This window comes from Pipistrellus kuhlii, unplaced genomic scaffold, assembly GCF_014108245.1.
Source record: "Pipistrellus kuhlii isolate mPipKuh1 unplaced genomic scaffold, mPipKuh1.p scaffold_m20_p_8, whole genome shotgun sequence".
In the NCBI taxonomy this organism is placed as follows: domain Eukaryota; kingdom Metazoa; phylum Chordata; class Mammalia; order Chiroptera; family Vespertilionidae; genus Pipistrellus; species Pipistrellus kuhlii.
Genome location: NW_023425584.1, coordinates 31,639,475 through 31,645,870, shown reverse-complemented (window position 1 = coordinate 31,645,870; position 6,396 = coordinate 31,639,475). Strand labels below are relative to the sequence as shown.

Below are 6,396 nucleotides of genomic sequence, written 5' to 3'. Positions count from 1 at the left end.
CCATATTCCATTTGATGCAGTGTACAGCTATTTGCCTACAAATGTCAGATGGTCAAAATAATCTGGCCATTCGGTGTATATACCTATACACATATATGTTTATTTATTTTAGAGAAGAATGGAGAGGGAGAGAGAAACAATGAGGAGAATATTGATTGGCTGCCTCCTGCATATGCCCTACTGGGGATCAAACCTGTAAGCTGGGCATGTGTCCTTGACTGGAATTGAACCTAGGACCCTTCAGTTCATAGGCCAATGCTCTATCCGCTGAGCAAAACCAGCTAGGGCTAAAGCAAAATTTTTTATGTAAAAACCAGATAGTAAATATATTTGGCTTGTCAGATATCTTTCAGGACTGACTACTCAGTTCTGCCATTGTAGCACAAATGAAATCGGTGATAAACAAATGGAAGTGTGATTGTGTTCCAATAAAACTTTATTTTAAAAAGTAGGCTATGGGTTGGACTTGGTTTGTGGGCTCAATTTTGCCAACCCTTGCTCTAAACTTTGTTTAATATACTTCATTGGCAACATCTCACAGATTTTACTAAGTTATATTTTATTATTCAGTTCAGGCATTTTTTTTTAACGGTATGAAAGTGGTTTATTCTTTAAAAATTTCTTTATTTATTCAGGTATTACATATGTGTTCTTATTCCCCCCCATTACCCCACCCAACCTCCCCCATTCATGCCCTTACCCCCCTATTGTCTGTGCTCACTGATTAGGCTTATACGCATGCATATAAGTCCTTTGGTTAAAGTTCTATTTTATAGTCTTCTCTGAATTATAAAGATAGAATTTTACTTAAACTTGTTTATAAAATCAATGCAATTCCAAAGTTCTAGGATTTGGGGGTTGAGTAGGAATGGGGGAGAAATTGATTAGTGGATTTAAAATTGATGTGGATAAAGAATAGCCAAGAAAAAAAAAAAAAAAGAATAGCCAAGACACTCTTGAAGAAAAAGGTCAAGGTGGGAGAACTTGCTCTATCAGATACCAAGACAAATTATAAAATTATAGTATTTAAGACAGTGTAATATTGGTTCAAGGAGAGGTACCGTGTTTCCTCTAAAATAAGACATCCTCCAAAAATAAGACCTAGCACATAGAAAGATAAGACATCCCCTGAAAATAAGACCTAGAGCAACTTTGGGAGAAAAAATTAATACAAGACACTGTCTTATTTTCGGGGAAACAGGGTAAATAGATCAATGGAACAGAATATAAATCCCAGAAAGAAACACAAATCCACATGTATATGAGCCCTAGAAATATGATAGAGATAAGTAAAGAAAATTAACAGGGAAAGGACAGCTTTCTCAAAAAACTGGTACTGGAACAAAGAAGTATGAATATGGAAAAAATTAAAGGAGAGCCCTACCTCATACAATCCCAGATCAATTAAAGACTTCAATGTGAAACACAAAACTATAAAGTTCTTAGATAATATACCAAAAATATATTATGGCTTCAAGGAATCCCTAAACAAGACACAAAAGCACTACCCAACAAGAAAAGATTTGACCACATTAAAATGAAGAAGTTTGGTTCCTCAAAAGATACCATGGGATGACAAGAAACAAAATGGGAGAAGATATTTGCAACATAATCCACATAATCTCTCCCTCTCCCTTCTTCTCTGAAATGTCCAGAATATATATTTTTTTAATCCTACAACTAGGAAAATTGCAGACAATCCCAGAGGAAACTAGGCAAAAGGTTGAGCAGGTACTTCACAATAGAGGAAATCCAAAAGGTCCATAAACACAAGAAAAGGTTCTCAGCTTCTTTAGTAATCAAAACAAGGCATTTAAAAAAATGCATATTTTTATTATTGATTTCAGAAAGAAAAAGAGAGGGAGAGAGATAGAAACATCAATGATAAGAGAGAATCATTGATTGGCTGCCTCGTGCACATTCCACATTGGGGATTAAGCCTGAAACTTGGGCATATGCTGCCCTGAATGAGAACTGAACTGTGATCTCTTAATCCACAGATCAATGCTCAACCACTAAGCCACACCACCCAGGCAAAACAAGGCAAATTTAAACCACAATAAGATTCATTTGTGTCTTTCAGATTGGTATAAATTTATTTATTATTATTTTTTTGTTGTTGTTAATCCTCACCCAAGGATAATTTTGCATTGATTTCTAGAGAAAGCTGAAGGGAGGGGGAGAGAGAGAGAGAGAAACATCCATGAAAGAGAGACATGTCAATTGGGTTGCCACCTGCACGCACGAGGGCGGGGGGTTGAGCCTGCAACGGAGACACATGCCCTTGACCAGGATCAAACCTGGGATCCTTCAGTCCGAGGGCCAATGTTCTATCCACTCAAAAAACTATTAGTATAAATTTTAAAAGCCTGACAATTTCAGATGATTGCACATGTTGGCAAAAATATGGAGCAATAGGAATTCTCAAATACTCCTGGTGAGAATATAAAAAATTGTACAACATTGTGAAATCATTAAATAGTATCTAGTAAAATTGAACACATTTCCATAACCTAGTAATTCCACTCCTAGTTATATGTGTGTGTACACCAGATATAATCACAAACTTAGTGGCTTAACATAACACAAATTTATTATCTCACAGTTTGGGAGAGGAGAAGTCTTAAAATCAAGGTATCTCTAGGGCCATGTTCCTTCTGGAAGAATCTGTTTATCTTTTCCAGATTCTAGAGGCCTCCAGCATGCTCTGGCTCATGGCTCCTTTCTCCATCTTCAATGCTCAATGTAGCATTTTCGATTCTCTCCCCCTCTCTCTGACCTCTGCTTCTGTTGTTTCACCTCCTTCTCTGGATCTGACCCACCTGACTCCCTCTTATAAGGACCCTTGTGATTCTCTTGGGCCCACTCAGATAGTCCAGAATAACCTTCCCATCTCAAAATCCTTAATTAAATCACCTATGCAAGAATAAGATAACATGCACAGGTCCCAAGGATTAGGACATGGACATCTTGTGGAGTTGGAGAGTGGTGTGGGGGTGGGGTGTATTTATTTTACTAATAAATATATGTACCAGAATAATATTATAGCAGATTTGTTTGCAATATAAACAGGAAAATATTCAAATCTATTTATTTGATCTTTAAAAACAGGCAAAGCTGGCAATAAGGAGGAATGATTCACCCAGGAAATCGGGCAGCTGCCTTCCAAGCTCTAACCCCAGAGCCCCGATCCCTGGATTCTCCTCACACAGGTCCAAGCCACCCTGCTTCCCACAGCCAAAGCCCAAGTTTAGAAGAGAGAAAATAAACATTTGGAAGAGTTAATTAGGAGGTCCAGAGATAAAGCAAAAAAAAACAAGACCAAGAAAATTAGAAAATCATCTAATATCCACAACTGAGATGCCAAATATTTTAGGAGGAAATGGAATGATTTAAACGGGACTGAAGAGGAAATATTAATCTTTTTTGTCAACTACTCCAGGAGCAGAATCACTATTAAGCATAGTACCAAGTTCAATCCATACAAATGATACATTAAAATTGTATAAATGATGAAAAGAATAAAACAAAAACAGGCAAAGCTAAATTATATTGTTTAAGAATGCATGTGTTGGTGATATTGCTAAAAGAAAACAAAAAATAATCATCATAAAAAAATCAATAGGCTAATAGATTACCTCCAATAGGGCGGAGGTCATGATTAGAAGGCAAATGTGAATTCTGGAGCTTTGGCAATGTCCTATATTTTTATGAGCTCTGGTTACATGGGTGATTGCCTTATAATTATTCATTACAGTATGCACACGTTTTGTACCTTTTTCTGCATATATGCTCTATTTTCCATTTTAAATGCAAAAAATTAATAAAATAAAATGTCTTGCACTTCAAATACTGGAAAACCAAAGAGAATTAGAAAAACTTTTAGAACAAAGAGGGTTTGGCAAATGGGAGAACCACTACCTTTTCCACCAGCCTCTCTTCCTCCCACCCTAAGAATGCTCCATGGAGATCTAAATAAATCAACATAGCTGAGGTCCCCAAATGTCAAATGTAAAGAGAATAATATGCAAGGAGAACCTGGGGCTGGCTGTGCCAATTCCTGCTATGAACAATAGGTCTATATCCACTAGAGCTATCTTCACATGGTGCTTCCTCCTGTTTGCTACCTTCCTGCCTGGTGTCTGAGCCCAGAATGTTTATTCTCTAAGACTGCCAGGCCATTCAGTCCCTTATCACCCACCTGGGACTCCTAGGGCATAGGGAAGAAGCTGCCAAGTTTCTCACCATGGAAACTTCTGGATCTGGTACACATAGTCTCATAAACAGAGATAACAGACATAGCAGGGACATTCGGGGGGGCAGGCACTGACCTCTGGGTAATTGAGGAGACTGAGATGGCCACACAGAAGAGTGACCATGAAATGACCCTCAAGATGAAGAGAAATTCACTAGATCAGTAAGGAGCTAAGGTCCCCCAGGCTGGAGAAGGATGAGGGATCAGGGTAGAGAAGACCCTTGCACTGGTGCTCTGAGGATCCTGTAGTCACACTGAGAGATCCAGATGATGGGAAATGTCAGAAGAGTCTCAGACTCTACTGAGAAGACATGCAGGCCCGATTTTTTTGTTTACAGTTTATTATGTATATACTGGCGATCTTTCCGTTTTTGTTTGGGGTACCAAATATTGATATAATCAAATTTACCATTTTAGCCTCTTTTTTTTTGTATTTAAAAAATTTTTAAACTTTTTATTTTTCCTGATTATTTTACATTCAATATTATCTTGTATTAGTTTCAGGTGTACCACATAGTAGTTACACAATCATATACTTTACAAAGTGATTCTGTGATATTTCCCAGTACCTACCTAGCATCATACATAATTATTACAAATTTTTTCACAATATTATTTTTAAGATGTTTTTATTTTTAGCCCTAGCTGGTTTGGCCACTGGAGAGAGCATCAGACTGAAGGGTCCTGGGTTCTACTCAAGGGCGTGACTTCATTTGCAGGCTTGATCCCTGCCCCATGTGTAGGAGGCAACCAACCGATGTGATATGTTTCTCTTTGTCTCTCCCCCTCCCTTCCACTGTCTAAAAACCAATGGAAAAATATCCTCGGGTGAGATTAACAGCAGTGTGGGGTAACGGATGATGGGCACTAGACACTGAGCCCATTTACAAGACCAACTACTTGGAGGGTGAGGGGGGCAGTTGCCCGGTGCATGAGTGTCAGGCTGTTCATTCTGGAATGAGGAGAGGGTGGTTTTTTACAGCATATTCTGAGGCTGGTTAGAGAGGGGCTACTTTGTGGAGAGGATGAGGGCAACGATGAGACCATAGAGACCGTAGAGACACAGCATCTCAGCAAAAATGAGGATCAAGATCATGCCCACGAATAGTAGGGGCTGCATGCCAGTGTCCCCCACAATGCCCATGACAAAGCCAGCTGCCAGCCCACTGAGACCCACCCTCAGGCCAGCGTGCATTTGGAGGAAATGCCCATAGGCTGACGCCTTCATTCAGGGAGTTGGCGATAAGGACTGCCACCACCAGGCCACAGATAGCAATTAACCCCTGGGATAATGGACTTCATGATCAGGTCTGGTTGCATGATGGAAATGGCCACGGTGTTGGTGTCACTCTTGATGGTACCAAAGCCACACCCAAGGAGCTGAACACCATTGCAGCCAAGGCACACATGATAACGAAAAAGGAGACATACTCGGGGCCAATGATCTTTTTTAAAAAAATTTATTTCTTTATTGATTAAGGTATCACATATTTGTCCTCAACTCCATATTCCAATCCCCTCCTCATGCTCCCACCCCCCCTATTGTCCTTGATCACTGGTTAGGCTCATATGTGTGCACATAAGTCCTTTGGTTGATCTCTCCCTTTTATCCCCACCCTCCCTTTGAGGTCCAACAGTCTGACCCATGGCTCCTTATCTCTGGGTCTGTTCTTGTTCATCAGTCTATACCATTTCCCCTAGATGAGTGAGATCATGTCCTACTGGAAATATAAGAATCAGAGACAAGCAATAATCGTTATGCTGAAAGGCATATGCATCAGTCTGTAGTGAGCTTCTTTCTGGGCCACCGATTCTTTTGAGACCCACTTTCAATGTCAAACAGTTCCTTATGTGTACATGTCAGCAATGATATTTCAGTTCTGGGTGGTGGGTGAATGGTGGTAATGCAGGTCCAACCCTCTCTGGTTTGGTCCTGGGCAACCTGCAGTGATACACAGCTGCTGACTGCTATTATGATAAGGGGCCAATGCTCTTAACCTCAGACATGTCTGTGGGTAGGGAGGGGGTGAGCTCAGCAGGCTGAGGTGGGGGTGAGAACTAGCTGAGCGAGGTGGGCAAGCAGTGGGCAGAGAGTGTGAGGCCAGCAATCAGACAGTGGCGAAGGCTATCCTGTGTGTGTG

At 40.2% G+C, this 6,396-nt stretch overlaps 1 pseudogene; it reads right to left on the bottom strand.

Annotated features, from left to right (window-relative positions):
• Positions 1-5,143: 5,143 nt before the first annotated feature.
• LOC118711475 lies at positions 5,144-5,664 on the bottom strand (annotated as a pseudogene).
• Positions 5,665-6,396: the final 732 nt, after the last annotated feature.